The sequence below is a fragment of the Cetorhinus maximus genome, chromosome 23 (genome assembly GCF_964194155.1).
Source record: "Cetorhinus maximus chromosome 23, sCetMax3.hap1.1, whole genome shotgun sequence".
Taxonomy (NCBI): domain Eukaryota; kingdom Metazoa; phylum Chordata; class Chondrichthyes; order Lamniformes; family Cetorhinidae; genus Cetorhinus; species Cetorhinus maximus.
Genome location: NC_135901.1, coordinates 46,374,467 through 46,391,017, shown reverse-complemented (window position 1 = coordinate 46,391,017; position 16,551 = coordinate 46,374,467). Strand labels below are relative to the sequence as shown.

The 16,551-nt window shown below is 43.3% G+C and overlaps 1 protein-coding gene and 2 non-coding genes across 3 annotated transcripts in view; 2 read left to right on the top strand and 1 right to left on the bottom strand.

Moving 5' to 3' along the window:
- Positions 1-16,551, top strand: part of LOC144698293 (uncharacterized) — a 118,974-nt gene that overhangs the window by 24,484 nt on the left and 77,939 nt on the right. The window lies entirely within an intron of this gene.
- Positions 3,719-3,790, bottom strand: trnae-uuc (transfer RNA glutamic acid (anticodon UUC)). Its single transcript has one exon. It is a non-coding gene; the product is annotated as a tRNA-Glu (tRNA).
- trnat-ugu (transfer RNA threonine (anticodon UGU)) lies at positions 6,195-6,268 on the top strand. The gene has a single exon. It is a non-coding gene; the product is annotated as a tRNA-Thr (tRNA).

Sequence of the window (16,551 nt, the reverse complement as noted above, 5' to 3'; positions counted from 1 at the left end):
GTTCCACTGTTATCCAGTGAGCTCCCAGGTAATTGGCTTTTGTCGAATATTAATTTCAAATATAATGAGAAAACAATTAGACTGACCATGTACCGATATCTAGCCCATTGGAAATTTATGAAGTTATTGGATTGAAACAAACCCATCAATTATTCTCTCTTCCTCAGCTCCACAGTGAGTGAGATGGGGAAAAGCAGAAAAGCAGCAATATTCCGGCCCCGGACTCTCCGCAGAAAGCGGCAACTGGAGCTTCAATCAGCGGGTTACTGCTCATCTCTGGGACACAAGTTACTCCAACCAAAGCCAAACCTCCCAATACACCGAGCACAGGCTCAGGAAAATGCGGGTAGATTATATCCCGGTCACAAAACCTCCGGGCAGCATTTACACAATACCCAAGTTAGTGAGTCACAAATAAAAGTCACACACTCTTTCTAAATCGTTTCACTGTAAATTCCCTTCACTTTATTGAAAAGTTAACTGTTGTGAATCTGAAAATGAGCATCATGGGATTTGTGTTACCGAGTGCCATTATTCCATTGTTTGTCCGTCAGGTTTGCAACTCAAATTGTGTTGGATATTGAAGCGATTCTGATTTCAAAATGAGGTCACAAAGCAGCTAAACATTAAATCCAGAAACAAATCCTGAGGAAAATGGATCACAATGTTTGGAAGGAGGTGCAGCTGAGAAGCCGAATCTGTGAATGGCGTTATTAATGAATGAGTGAAAAGCATTGGATCAATGGTCAATCTCCGTAGCCGAATGGTTAAATGGATGGTTCTAAAACCCATTGGAGTCTCCGCAGGTAAATTCAAACCTTACCGAATGTTCTTCTTATTATTGTTGATTTCAACCAGGTGTCCACAGAACTCCCGGATCAATGGAACAAAAAACATCCAAAAATTCTCCTGATTTTTGGACTCTAAGGGAATGAAGGGCTATCGGGATCGGGTGGGAAATTGTTATTGAGGCTGGAGATTCGTCATGATCTTATTAAGTGACGGAGGAGGCTTGTGGGGCCTTATGAAGTATTTCTGCTGCTTTGCTCCTGTTCTGTTTGAGTAGCAATACCAGCCAAGGTGATGGGCACTAATAGCCTGAGTTCGGCAGATTGGCTATAGGTGGTTGAAGGTGTCACTCTTCACTGAGTGGTGAAAAGGATGCTTTTAAAATCCACTGGGGTTTCCCCAGGAAAGTTCCAATCTTACTGACTGTGCTTCTTATTATTGCTGATTTCAACCAGGTGTCCACAGAACTCTCGGATCAATGGAAGAGAAAACGTCCAAAAATTCTCCTGATTTTTGGACTCTAAGGGAATGAAGGGCGATCGGGATCGGGAGGGAAATTGGAGTTGAGGTTGGGGATCTACTATGATCTTATAAAGTGACGGAGGAGGCTTGTGGGGCCTTATGACGTATTGTTGCTGCTTTGATTCTGTTCTATTTCAGGAGCAATATCAGAAAAAGCAATGGGCAGTAGCATCCTGAGCTCGGTAATTCAGCTGAGTTGTTGTAGGTGCTGGTTTAAGGTTTCACTCTTTATTGAGGCGTGGTTCCTAATCCCACTGCTGCTAAATTGTCCTATTGGTCGAAAAGGTGCCAGCTCACCAGTTAAAACAGGTTTGTGCGGTGTTTCACTTTAACAGGAAGAACGAGGAGACACAATAAAAATATAAATGGCTGTGGAGAAAATGTGGGGTTGTTGAATTAGCTAAATTCCTCTTCCATAATCTGGCAGGGCCAGACTGGGCCGAATTTCCTCCTCCTCTGCTGTAGACATCTATAATTTTATACGATCAACACTAACTTATCCATAGGACCAATCATCGTGGCCGAGTGGTTCAGGCGTTGGAGTCCAGATCCAGTCAAGTTGAAGTAGAGTAGTATCGTGAGCTTGATAGCGCAGCTGTAGTGATTTTCAATGGTTTAAGATCTCATTCTTTATTGAGGCGTGGTTTCAAATCCCACTGCTGCTAAAATTGCCCTATTGGTCGAAAAAGTGCCAGCTCACAGTTAAAGCAGGTATATGCCGTGTTTCACTTTAACAGTAATACTGAGGAGAGACAATGAACATATAAATGGCCTCAGAGAAAAGGCGGGATTGTTGAATGAACTGAATTCCTCTTCCATGAGCTGGCACGGACACGATGAGCCGAATGTCCTCCCTCTCTGCTGTGGCCGCCTATAATTTTATACCAACAAAATTACCCTGTGCATAGGGGCAGTCATCGTAGCCGAGTGGTTTAGGCGATGGAGTCCAAATCCATTGGGGTTTCCTGCTTCTCATTATTCCAGTTTTTAACTCTGTGTCTACAGAGTTAATTATCGGCTACATTGAATAAAATCCAACAAAACAAGCGGGCATTTTCCTATTTCTGTTCGTTAACGAAACCTGCAGTGGAAATGGAGCAAAACTTAGTGTCATGCTTGCTTTCTGGGCGTTTGTCTCTCCTTAGGGTCAAACCCTTGCCCTCTGTCAGTCTCGGTGTATATCCCTGTGTGTGTTCCTCTGTGTGTGTCAATGTGGTTCAGTTTCCCGAGGAGGTGAACACATTTCTACCATCACAAACTGTATTCACATTAGTTGTGCAACTTCAGATGAAAATGTTACAGAGAAAAATATCAGGATGAAAGATGCAAGAGGAGTTTGCAATGTTTGGAAGGAGATGCAGCTAAGAAGTGGAAGATGGGAATGATGTTGTTGATGATTGAGAGGAATGTATTGCAAACTTGGGGCTTGTGTAGTTTGATTACCTTCTACACTTTGAAATTCAGAACAAGCTGAGGCTCCAGGTGGAAAGCAACAGTTGTCTCCATGTATGTGGGGATACATATGTTGTGTGTGCCCGGCTAGTTCAACAGGTAGATCAAAGGCTCTAAATCTCAGGGTCGTGGGCTCGCCGCACGTTGAGTGCAGTTTCTTTCAAACAAATAACCACCAACCTCTGTTCCTTTGAAACTGGCACACGACGGATATTCACCACTGATTCAAAGCACTTCCATGTCACATCTCTTTCTGTCTCACCTCCAGCTCTCTCCGCCCTTCCAGGAGCTGTTTGACCACACACAGTCAGTTCGTGCAAACGTAATACACAACGTGATCGGTTTACAGATAACAGGCTAAAGAGACACCAGGATCTTCCTGATTCCCCCAGGTACTGATTACAGGAATGTGCACAGTGCCGATTATCCACAGTCACACACTCCTTCCAGTCTTGTCTACATTGTTCAGCTTTGAAATTTCTCGTATTTTCACACTGGATTTCAATGTAAAGAAAACAGAGCTGTGATAAGCTTATACTGTTCAGCAGATATACTGCAAGAAGTTACATAACAGGCTGATGATAACAGTGCTCTTTGGTCGCGGTGAGCTCCAGTGAAGGATTGGCACCATTAATGTGTCGTTCAATTAGTCTTGTGATTGGTTGGTCCATCAGGAGTGATATTTTTGTCAATGCAAACAGTAGGCACCAGAATTTGCCCTTCTCCCACCCATATTTTGCCTGGCACCACCATCCCTATGGCCAGTGCTTTGCAAACAGCCCTTCTCTTGTCCTTCTTTTACTCCGCTTCTGTCTTTGTTCCCGGCCTGTTCTAAGTGTGATATTTCCAACTCTGAGGCGAAACTTAAACTGATTCTGGTGGAGCTGCTAAATGTTTTCAATCAATAAGTAATTAATACTCATTTTGACAATTCCACAAGATCAATAAAACTGCATTCCCTGACCGGGAATCGAACCCGGGCCGCGGCGGTGAAAGCGCCGAATCCTGACCACTAGACCACCAGGGAAACTGGCAGACTTGTTTCAGTTTGGTATATTGACGCTGCTTTTATCCATGTTTCCACTTTAAATGGAATGAATTCTTCAGTCAATGACATCAACGGTTTCTGTGAGCTGGAACATGAAATTGACAGTGAGGTGAAATATCCCCATAAGCTGCTCATGTGTAACTGTCAATTTCCTAAACCCACCAACCTGATCACTGCGGTTGTTGTGAAATTGACAAGGGAACACATGGCAGACATTCATCACTGAAAGTAACTGACACACTTCTAAACACTTCTAAACACTTTCATGTCGCATCTGTTTCTGCTTCTGTCCCTGCCTCGCCTCCAGTTCCCTCTGCCCGTCCAGCTCCCAGGTCAATTAGCTGCTTGATGCAGACACAGTCAGTTCATGAACCCAAGCTTTCCCTGGAAAGCAGGGACAGAGAATGCGGGACCCAGGGATTTTAGAAAGAAGAGGTTTGCAGATGACATGGTAAAGATAATCTGGGATCTCATCTTCCTGATTCTCCCAGACACTGATGACAGGAATGTGCAGAGTGCCGATTATCCAGAGTTGCAGACTCCTTCCAGTCTTGTGCAAGTAGTTGAGCTTTGAACCCACTCACAAAAGTGGATTATAAAATGGCAGAATGAGTGTGAAAGAAGTGGTGTTGGGAAATATCAAATTATAGAAAGTTACAGCAAAAAAAGAGGCCATTCGGCCCTGTGTGCGACTTTCAAAGAACTCCAAAGAAGAGTCACACGGAATTGAAACATTAATTCTATTTCTCTACCAGAAATATTGCCAGACATGCTGAATTTTTCAAGCATTTTCTGTTTTCACTTCAGATTTCCCGCATCCGCAGTATTTTGCTTTTATCTCTGGGTTTCTAGCCCAGTGACAATGCCAATACTCCATCTCCTGAATGCTCTGATTTGATTTGAACATGTTTTCCCGAAAGAAGTGCTGTTAGTAGCGGACGAGTATTGGGGGCGATTGTTTCTGACATCCATCGGGGTTTCCCCAATGTTGGTTTGCTGACTGCGGTTCTCATTATTCCCGATTTTGACCAACACAATTAGTTATCGGGTAAATAGAATCAAACAAAAACTTCCGCGCTTTCTTATTTCCATTCATCTGCAAGGATTTGCGAAATCTGCAGACGGGAATGGAGTAAAACTGAGCGAGTTTGGTGTTTTTCTGGGTGTTTGTCTCTCCTTAGCCCTCTGTCACTGTCGATGTATATGTCTGTGAGTGTCCCGCTGTGTGTGTCAATGTGGTTCAGTTCCTCATTTTTAGCAGTCCCCACTTTATTCACCTTACTTGTGTGGCTTCATATTAAAATCGTACAAAGAAAATAAAAACCGGTTTAAAAGGTTCAGGAGGAATTTTCTTTCTGTATTTCTGAGTGGAGACTGTTCAATTACTAAGTGTCCGAATGTTACAAAGCGGAGGGCGATTGAAATTTTCACTGAGCAACATTTAAACAGACACCGAGTCCTTGTGGTCGAGTGGTTAAGGCAATGGACACATCGAAAGAATGAATTTGTAAATACAAACAGTCCAAACTGATATCCCTCGGACATGAGGAACTGTATTTCTTCTCGAAGTTGTTCCACGTGTGACATTTGCAGCTCTGATGTGAAACTTCAACTCTCACTCCACTGATTCGGGCGGAGCTGTTGTGCGTTTCGGTTTTCAATCAATAAGTAAATGAGGCCTGTTTTAACAGTTTGTACCAGATCAATAAACCTTCATTGCCTGGCCGGGAATCGAGTCCGGGCCACAGCGGTGAATGGGCCGAATCTTTACCTCTAAATCACGAGGAAAGCTGTCTATAACTCTTGCAACGTGCTTTATCTGGGCCACATTTGCCATTTCTCAGACACTTTCACCAGAGGTGTTTTTAAGGGGTAGCTGCAGTGAAGGATTCGCACCAATATAGTGTCGTTCAATTGGTCTGGTTCCAAATCCTGCTCAGGAATTTAAGAAAAACTTTGAGTTTGCTCAGTGTCTTGACTTCAAAAGCGAGAATGTAAGAAAGTACATTCCCCCAAGTGTGTAATAAAATGTCGGAATGACTGGGAAATTATGCTGGGAAACATAAAATAATAGACAGTTACAGCAAAGAAAGAGGCCATTCGGCCTGGCGCGCTGCTTTCAAAGAGCAGTTCTGATTGATTGGTCAGGAGTGATATTTGTGTCAGTGAAAACAGTCGGCAGTAAAATCTCTCACATTACCACGGCAGACTTTCATCACTGAAAGCAACTGACACACGTCAAATTCTGCCGCTTTCATGTCGCATCTTTAACTTCCTGTTCTCCCTTTCAGGCATTTCCAGGTCTATCAAATATTATCCATGCAGAACGTTGTCCTGTTCCTCGTTCCACTAGGAGAATTACTGTGAGTGGGGTATAGTAACTGGCTCCATAGCTCAGTGGTTTAGAGCACTGGTCTTGTAAACCAGGGGTCGTGAGTTCAATTCTCACTGGAGCCTGCGATTAATAATTATGAAATTTGGTAACAAGGTAATCTTTGAGGAGAGCACTGTAAAAAGATAAAAGCTGGAAATTCAAAACAAAAAAAAAATACCTGGAAAAACTCAGCAGGTCCGACAGCATCCGCGGAGAGGAACACAGTTAACGTTTCTAGTCCGGATGGCAACAAGATGGCAGATGGATTATAATGTAGGCAGGTGCGATTATGTTCACTTGGTTATAAAAATGAGAATAACAGAATGCTTTTAAAATGTGAGAAATTTGTAAGTGCTGATGTTCAAAGAAACTTGGGTGTGCTTGTGCAAGCAATGTGGAAAGTTAGCATGCAGGATCAGCATGTTGGCCTTTATTGCAAGGGGATTGGAGAGCAAGAATAAAGAAGGGGTTTGGTGAGATGGCATTGGGAATCCCGTGTGCTGTTTTCATCTCCACATTTACAAAAGAATAGACTTGCATTGGGGACGGTGCAGGGAAGGTTCACTAAATTGGTCTCTGGAATTTATTCTCTGGAGTTTAGAAGAATGAACGCCAATCTGATTGAAACCTGTAAAATTCTGAGAGGGCTTGATAGGGTAGACACAGGGATTGTTTCCGCTGGTCAGGGAGTCTAAAACACTGGGGCACAGTCTCAGGGTAAAGGGTCGATAATTTCGGGCTGAGATGAGGAGAAATTACTTCATCCAAAGGGTTGGGAACCTTTGAATTCTCTACCCAGAGGGTTGTGGATGTTCCAACATTAAATACATTTAAGGCTGGGATGGACAGATGTTTGGTCTCTCGGGGGACTAAGGGATATGGGGAACGGGCAGGATAATGGAGTTGAAGCCAAGATCAGCCATGATCGAATTGAATGATGGGACAAGCTCGATGAGCCGTGTGGTCTACTCCTGCTTCTATTTCTTGTGATCATATGTATAATAAAGACAGTAATTCGTGTTATAATAATAACAGAAAGTATTGGAAGTTCTCAGCTGGTCTGACAGCAACTGTGAAGGGAGAAACAGAGTGAAGGTTTCGAGTCTAATTTGACACTTTTCCAAACCATATATTGGCTGCTAGTTATGACATTTTTCACAACATCAAGACAGAATTGAACCCAGTTGGTGAAAGCACCGAGGCTGAACCACTAGAGAGTTAGCTTCCAACTGAAGGTTTAATGGTTTAAGAAAACCAAGGGTCAAATAGACTCCCTCTCTTCCTGCTTCTACTCATATTACCGAAATAATTCTGCTTTGTGTCCTTTGGCTACAAGGAAATGTTGTCCAAACTTTGCCAGCCCTGCTGTTATTCGGTAAGTTCTCACACAAGTATTGTGTGTCTCCAAATATTGCGTGCAGTTCTGGAATCAGCATCATAGGAAGGGTGTGATCGCACTGGAGAGAGTGCAGAGGAGATTTACCACGATGTTGCCTGAGCTGGAGAGTTTTAGTTATGAGGAGAGATTAGATAGGATGGGGTTATTTTTCTTGGAGCAGAGGAGATTGAGCGGGGACATGATTGAGGTGTATAAAATTATGAGGTGCATAGATAGAGTAGACAGGAAGGAACATTTCCCCTTGGTTGGGGGATCAATAACCAGGGAGCATAGATTTAAGATAAGGGGAAGGAGGTTTAGAGGGAATGTGAGGAAGAATTATTTCACCCAGAGGTTAGTGGAAATCTGGAACTCACTGCCTGAAAGGGTGGTAGAGGCAGAGACCCTCATAACATTCAAAACGTATTTGAATGTGCACTTGCAATGCCATGGCATTGAAGGCTATGGGCCTAGTGCTGGAAAATGGGATTAGAACAGTTAGGTACTTGTTTGACGGCGCAGATTCGATGGGCTGAAGGGCCTCTTTCTGTGCTGTAGACCTCTATGACTCTATGACTAAATAGATTTATGAATATTCATTTCAAATAACGCGAGAAACTGAAAGAAACATGTGCATAACATCCAACCTATTGGAAAGATTGGGTTCAAAGCAACGAATAGAAATTGACTGTCAAATTGCATATATAGAACTGGAACACACCATCACAATGAATGAATCCACTGTCTGTTCAAATGTTGCTCAGTGAAAATTTCAATCATCCTCCGCTGTGTAACATATAGGCTCTGAGTCAATAAGCAGTCTCCACTCAAATAAACACAAAGGGTCAATCTCCTGTTACAACTTTTCAACCTGTTGTTATTCTCTGTGCCATTTGCCATGAAGATATATAACGGAAGTGAATAAAATTTGCGATGGTAAAAAATGTGTTCACCCCTCGGGGAACTGAACCACACTGACACACACAGAAATATACAACGTGAGTGGTAGCGAGCAAGGGTTTATCTCTAAGGACAGAAAAACTGTCAGAACGCAAGAATGGCACAAATTAGTTCAGTTTTGTATCATTTCTGACTGCAAATTCAGCGAATGCTTATGGATCAACAGAAATGAAGCAACACGGAAGTGAAGTGTTTGGAAGCTGCTGATTCCATTTAACCAATAGTTCATTCTGGAGGCAGCAAAACGAAGGAACAGCGAGAAGTACAGTCAGCAGGCCTCTAACCCACGTGGGGAGACCCCAATGGATTTTAAACCCATCCCTTTAACCACTCAGTCACGGCTGCAGGCCTTATACTAGCGTCATTCTTGTTCATATAAAATCATGGAATGGTTACAGCAGAGAATGAGAACATTCAGCCCCACCTATTCCCAGTCACCCTGCAATTACGACAGCCTCCCTTGTTCTACCTACCAAGACGAACTACATCATATGTCAAATACCCCAAGCCTATTCTAAGGGATTTGATGAAACGGCTGAAAGACAAACCAACTGAAACTTTGGCAATGGTGGGATTAAAATCCATGACTTAATAGGAACTGGTGCTTAAATCCAGTGCCTGAGACCACTCGCATGCGCTACTGCTGGCAATATGATAGTAACCATTGCCTTGATTGGTAACGGTACTGAATTGGAACATAACAAATAGCAACAGGAATAGACCATTTTGTCTTTCGAGCCCATCACTAACCATAAATTCAGAGCCAAAAACAACATATAGAAACTATTCAGCGGGGTCAGAGGAACATAGGCCATTCAGCTCTTTGGCCCTGCTTAACCATTCAATAAGATGAAGGCTGATCTGGTTGTGGTCTCAACTCCACTTTCCTGTCTGTCTGTCCCCCCCCCCCCCCCACCCCCTCCCAACGCCCTCAGAACTCCCCACAACCCTTGACTTCCTTGTCTACAAAAAATCTGTCTAAATCAGCCTTGACGAAATTCAATGACCCAACCTCCACTGCTTTCTGGAGAAAATTCCTCAGACTAACGGCCATCTGAAAAAAAAACTCTTCATCTGCGTCTGAAAAGGGAGACCTCTTACTCTTCTGGAATTAACTCACCTGGTCCCTCTCCCCTAACATTACCATGGACATGTTGCAGTATTTGGTCCAATTCCCTTTTGAATTCCGCTGCTGAATCTGCCATCCCCACATTCTCTATCTAACCCAGCCGCCGGATCCATCCCTCCCAGGTCGCCATGTGGAAATGCATGGTGACCCTGCACTGAAGAACAGGTCCCAGACATACTCAGCTACTTGACAACAGAACAACATGAAGTGACTATTGTGGAAAATTGAATGAGACAACATTTTAAATAATCAAGATATTGACACACACTCCATAGAGAAACTGGCTTTCAAACAATCAGGATAGAATTAAACACACCAGTACCTATCAGAGGGAGTAAAATTAACGTGAAGAGGGAAACAAAATCTAGATTTAGAAAATATCCACAAGGTGGATGAAGGTGAATAGTGACCTAGAGAATCTTTAAAGTCCGTGCATGAACTTCTGTTTTAACCAGATGTATTTACCAATGTCAATAATTTAAAATTGTGTGAGATGATCTGCAGGTGGGGAGGATGAATCTCAGTCGACAGTTATCACATTTAGTGGATAAAGTTTTCTCATTTACTCTTGGTGGCAGCTCAAGGGTTTGTGTTGCTGATTCTGATCATTCTAGTAGCTTTAGTATGTTATCCACGGTTTGTCATAAAGAAATTAGGAAAACAAGCTCGTAGCTTAGAAATAGTGAGGTTAGTCAGAAATCAGTTGTGAGAAATCAATAAGGATATTCCCTTCTCAAGGTGTGGAGATCTGTAAGAAATCACTGTCAAATAACCTTATAAAATCTTCAGAAGTGTATTGAATATTGTAGGAATGGCTCTCCCTCCCCCCCTCTCTCTCTCTCTCTCGCTTAGGAACAAAGATTCCTGGCTTGACAAACATAGGAAAACATATCCCAATGTTAGCTCATAGGGATGGACTCGGGAGTTAAGGAACGGAATTTGTACTGCTGACTGAAGACAATGGCTTTGATCTACCCAATTCTTAAAAGGAGCAAATTTCTGCTCATCCTGTATGGAATGTTGGATAAGCAGTTTGATAATTTAGTAACAGTGGAGGAATGGAGAGGGATGGTGGTGAGGTAGAGCTGGGTGTTGTCAGTGCACATGTGAAAACTAACATGGTGCTTTTGGATGATGTCACCTATTGGCAGCATGTAGATGAGAAATAGGAGGTAGCAAGGATAGATTCTTTTTTTAGGATGGATGATGACGGTGGATTTAAAGGTGAGAGGGACAGTATCAGAAGAGAGGGAAAAAAACATGAACAATATCAGCCAACATGGAGAAGGTGAATGGTCAGCAGTTCAGTTGGGAATATGGTCACTGGATCAGAAGGCGAGTCTCATGGACAAGATGAACACTGAAAGGTTATGAAGGGAAATAGGAAACTGGAGAAAGATCTGAGTTCAGAGCTCGGACATGGGGGATCTTTAGAGAAAGTTGACCCGGTGAACTAGTGGGAGGGAGGGAAGCAGCAGAGGCAACTGATCGGATTGACTCAATCTTAGTGACAAAGAAGCTCCATGAGCTCCTCACACTTGCTGTTGGAGGTGAGAACAGAACAGGCAGGGGAGAGAGAGAGAGCACTTCAAAAGGAACTAACTTCTGTAGTGAAATGAAAAAGACTCGACACACTGTGTGTTTGACACAAAGCTAGTTTGTTTGACACAAAGATAGTTTATTTGACTTTAATCCAGAACTTTAACCCCTATAACTGGGTTGGAGTTTATAAACATCAGCAGAAACAGACCCCATAGAACATGGTTCAGTCCCAAATGTGATTAACAGCAAAATCCAATCACTGTAGTTACTTATCAACTTGAGTTAATGTTTCGAGTCCATGTGACTCTTCTGAAGAAGAGTCTATGTGGACTCAAAACGTAAACTTTGTTTTTTCTGTTCACAGATGCTGCCAGACCTGCTGGGTCTTTCTACACTTTGTTTTATTTCAGATTTCCAGCATCTGCAGTATTTTATCTTTATACTTGTGAACTGGTTGTTATCTCTGCAGTGTGGATGAACAACCAAATGACTTGCCACACTCGGAGCGTGAGAACAGCCTCTCCCCAGTGTAAATTCACTGGTGTACAGTGAGGTCAGAGGATTGCCTGACCCCAGGCCCATTATGAGAGCACCTCAACGGTCTTTCGTCAGTCTGAACATGTTAATAAGGCATCAGTTGCCTGGAACATTTGTAGCACTTCCCGCAGTCCGGGCATTTAAAAGGCCTCATCAGTGTGAACTCACTAGTGTGTCTGCAGATGGGATAACTGAGTGAATCCCTTTCCACAGTTGGAGCAGTTGAATGGTCTCTCGTCAGTGTGAACATGTTGATGGGAACCAATGAACATTCTCCACTCTCACAATCCGCCACTTCCGGCTTCTCTCCGGCACCAACCTCAAGCAAAGAGAGCAGGAGACTCCGAGCATGCGCCATCCACCCGGACAACCCGTGGCAGATAGAGCGGTCTCTGAGGCGCATTGGATTGTGGGTAATCAGGCCGCCATTAGGGACCGCGTCTCAGTTAATCTTTGCCTGAAACTGGGAAAGCAAGAGGAAGGTTCTGTTCGCATAGGGATAGAAAATAAGAAAGATCAAGTTCCAACTCCTGCCATTCGGACTAGAGATGATAGGGGACGAAAAGGAGGATTTACACATGGGGGCAAATGGCATAGCCGAGAGTTGAAATGATTACTTTCCAACTGCCTTTACAAAGGTAGAAAATGCTACCCAGACCATGGTGAAAGAGGAGGTGATTCAGATTCAGAAAGGTTTAAAATTGAATTCGAGGAGATATTAGATAGGTTATCAATACTTAAAGTTGTGAAACAAAAACAGAGCATTCTGGAAAAACTCAGCCGGTCTGACAGCATCTGTGGAATGAAAAAAAAAAATTAATGTTTCGAGTCCGTATGACTTACTGTTTTGTTCTCCCTCCACAGATGCTGTTAGACCTACTGAGTTTTTCCAGCATTTTCTGCTTTTGTTTCAGAATTCCAACATCCGCAGTATTTTGCTTTTGCTTTAAAGTTGTGAAATCACCTGAGCCAAAAGAGATGCACCCAAGGATCCTGGGAGAAATAAGAGTGAAAGTTACAGAGGTGCTGGCCATAATATTTATTTGTGCCTTAGTCTCAGGTGCCAAAGGGCTCGAAAATTGCAGAAGTTACACCCTTGTTCCAGAATAGGTGTAAGGATAAGCCCAGCAACTGCAGGCCAATTACTTTAACTTCAGTGGTGAGAAACTTCTAGAAACTATAATTTAGACGAAGCTAACAGTCACATGGACAAATGCACGTTAATAAAGGAAAGACAACATGGACTTCTTAAGAGAACATCATGTTTAACTTCCTGGAGTTGTTTGAAGAGGTAACAGAGAGGGTTGATTAGGGAAATGCTCTCGATGTGGTGTACATGGACTTTCAAAAGGCATTTGGTACAGGGCTGCACAACAGACTTATAAGCAAAATTATAGCTCATGGAATAAATGGGACAGTAGCCACATGGATACAGAATTGGCTCAGTGGAAGGAAACAGAAAGTAGTTAATGGATGTTTTTCAGGCTGGTGGAAGGTTTGTAATGGTGTTCCCCAGGGGTCAGTTTTGGGACTCGGGCTTTCCCTGATATATATTAATGACCTAAACCTTGGTGTAAAAGGAAAAATGTCAACGTTTGCAGAAGATACAAAAGGGTTTGAAGGAGAAAAGGACCTGGGTGCATATGTCCATAAGTCATTGAATGTGGCAGGAGAGTGATTGAGAAAGTGATTCATAAAATATACAGTATCCTGGGTTTTATTCATAGGGGCATAGAGTAGAAGAGCAAGGAGGTCATGTATAAGTCACTCGCTTGGCCTCAGGTGGTTTATTGCATCCATTTCTGGGCGCCACACTTCAGGAAGAATGTGAAGGTATTGGAGAGGGTGCAGAAAAGATTCACAAGCTTGATTCCAGGGAGGAAGGACAGCTCTTAAGAAGATAAATTGGAGAAATTAGGACTGTTTTCATTAGAGAAAAGAAGGCTGAGAGGATATTTGGCAGAGTTATTCAAAATCAAGTGGGGGCTGCACAGAGTAGATAAGGAGAAACTGTTCCCACTCATCAAATGATTGAGAACAGGAGGGCATAGTTTTAAAGTGATCAGTAAAAGAATCAACAATGATATGAGAAAAATCCTTTCACGCAGTATCTGGTTAGGGTCTGGAATGCTTTATGTGGGAGTGTGGTGGAGGCAGGTCCAATTGAAGCATTCAGGCAGGAATTAGGCTGTTATCTGAAAAGGAAGAATGTACAGGTTTATGGGGAAAAGGCAGAAGAATAGGACTGGTTGAGTTGCTCATTCAGAGAGCCAGTGCAGACACGATGGGCCAAATGGCCTCCTTCAGCCCCAAACCAAATCTATAATGTGGTAGAAATTATTGGTTCATTCTGACAGTCAATCTCTATCAATATGTTTGTAACAGAGCAACATCCCATTGTTCTCCCAGCTTTACATTCTAACAGGAAGTTCCAGGTGTTTGTAGTGCTGTGATCTTGTGGTGTGGACAATGACATAGTCAATCTTGTGGAAAGGGTCTGATACATCGAGAGTGATATGGTCTGCAAGATACAATCTGTGTGAGTCATTGGAGTAGGATTGTGTCATAGTTCAATGAGATCTGACTACTTACTGAGTGAGTCTGTACAAGTGTAACTTAGATACACACAGCTTGTGTCATAGTTCAGTGAGATCTGATCACTTAATGAGTGAGTCTGAATAAGTAAGGGTGAGACTCTGCTAACATAGACATTGCAAATTAAGAATGACAAGGTCCATCTCCTACCATTTGCATCCTGCAATAATGGACCTGTTGGCAAATACTTGGTAATGAATCTGTTTCAATAAGTCTGTCACAAACTAACACCCTGTTGTTCTGCTGTGCTTTATATTTTAATGGGCATTAGCAGACATTTTTATTGCTATGAGCTTGGGTAGTGGCTATGGCTTCACTCTTCTCTGTTGATCTTATCAAGAAGGGCTGCTATTGAAAGAAGGGCTTGGTCTGTCAGACGCGGTCACTGTGAAGGTGATAATGAAACATCTGTGTGTCAAAGTTCAGTGACACCTGATCACTTACCAAGTGTGAGTCTATGAAAATGTAACTCAAATAATCTCAGCTCCTGCAGGTGATTCTCTGGCTTTAATGACATAGATAAGAAAGGAATCAGGAGCATGTAGTCCCACCCAGCTGGACACCAGTGGAGAGGCAATGGAGGAGGATGGTTTGGTCAATGGTGTCAAAGACCACAGACAGGCCAAGAAGGACAAGGAGGGAGAATTTACCTTTGTCACATTCACAGAGGATGTAATTTTTGACTTTGATGAGAGCTGTTTCAATATTGTGGCAGGGGCAATTTTCTTATCGGAGGGATTGAATCATGGAGTTTCATAAAAGATTGGCATGGATTTTGGAGGTGACCAGGACTTCGGAGAGAAAAGGGTGGAGAGAAATGGGGAGATAGTTTGCAAGGGCATTGGGGTCAAGGATTGGTTTTATTGAGGGAGTGATGATGGCAGATTTGAAGGAGAGGGAAAGTGCTTCAAAGGAACTAACTTGTGTTCGAGATATTAAAAAAACTCAATGCACTTTGTTTAAGACAAAACTGATTTATTTGATTTTTATACAGAATATTAACTAGAATGACAGGGCTGGGGTTTATTAACATCAGCAGAAACAGACCCCAATGAACATGTCCTGGATGTGATTCACAGCAAAATCCAATCACTGCAGCTACTTACGAAATCACTGGTGTTTCACCCGGTTAGCTGACCGAGTGTTGGAAGGGATTCACTCAGAGCAGGTGAACAGTCTCTCCCCAGTGTGAACTCGCTGGTGCGTCAGCAGGTGGGATGACTCAGTGAATCCTTTCCCACACTTGGAACATCTGAACAGCCACTCCCCAGAGTGAACTCGCTGGTGAACAGCGAGTTGAGAGTATCGCCTGAACTCAGTCCCACAGTGAAAGCACCTAAACACCTAAACGGTCTCTCATCAGTGTGAACAAGTTGATGGGACACCAGTTCCTCAGAACTTTTAAAGCACTTCTTGCAGTCTGGACATTTAAAAGGCCACTCGGCATTGTGAATTTGTTGATGTGTCTGTTGGTGGGATGACTGAGTAAATGTCTTCCCACACTCGAAGCAGCTGAACAACTTCTCCCCAGTGTGAACTCGCTGGTGTCTCACAAGGTTGTTTGAATGGGACAATCTTTTCCCACACTCATAGCAGCTGAATGACCTCCCCTCAGTGCGAGTTTGTTCATGTCTCAGCAGGGTGGATAACGAAGTGTATCCCTTCCTACACTCTGCACAGGTGAAAGGTCTCTCCCCAGTGTGAATTCGCTGGTGCCTCAGCAGGGTGGATAACTGAGTGAATCCCTTCCCACACTCCATACAGGTGAACGGTCTCTCCCCAGTGTGAATTTGCTCGTGCCTCAGCAGGGTGGATAACTGAGTGAAACACTTCCCACCTACAGGTGAATGGCCTCTCCCCAGTGTGGACTCGCTGGTGTATGGTGAGTTCAGATAAACGCCTGAACCCAGTCCCACAGTGAGAGCACCTGAACGGTCTCTCATCAGTGTGAACACGTTGGTGTGCCAGCAGGTTGGATGAATTAATGAATCCCTTCCCACACTCAGGGCAAGTGAACGGTCTCTCCCCAGTGTGACTAAGCCGATGTGTTTCCAGGTCAGATGGGTAATTGAATCCTTTTCCACAGTCTCCACATTTCCATGGTTTCTCCCCACTGTAACTGCATTTATGTTTTGACAGGCCAGATGATCGGCTGAAGTCTCATCCACACACAGAACACGTGTATGGTTTCTCCCCACTGTGAACGGTGTTTTTTCCTTCCATGT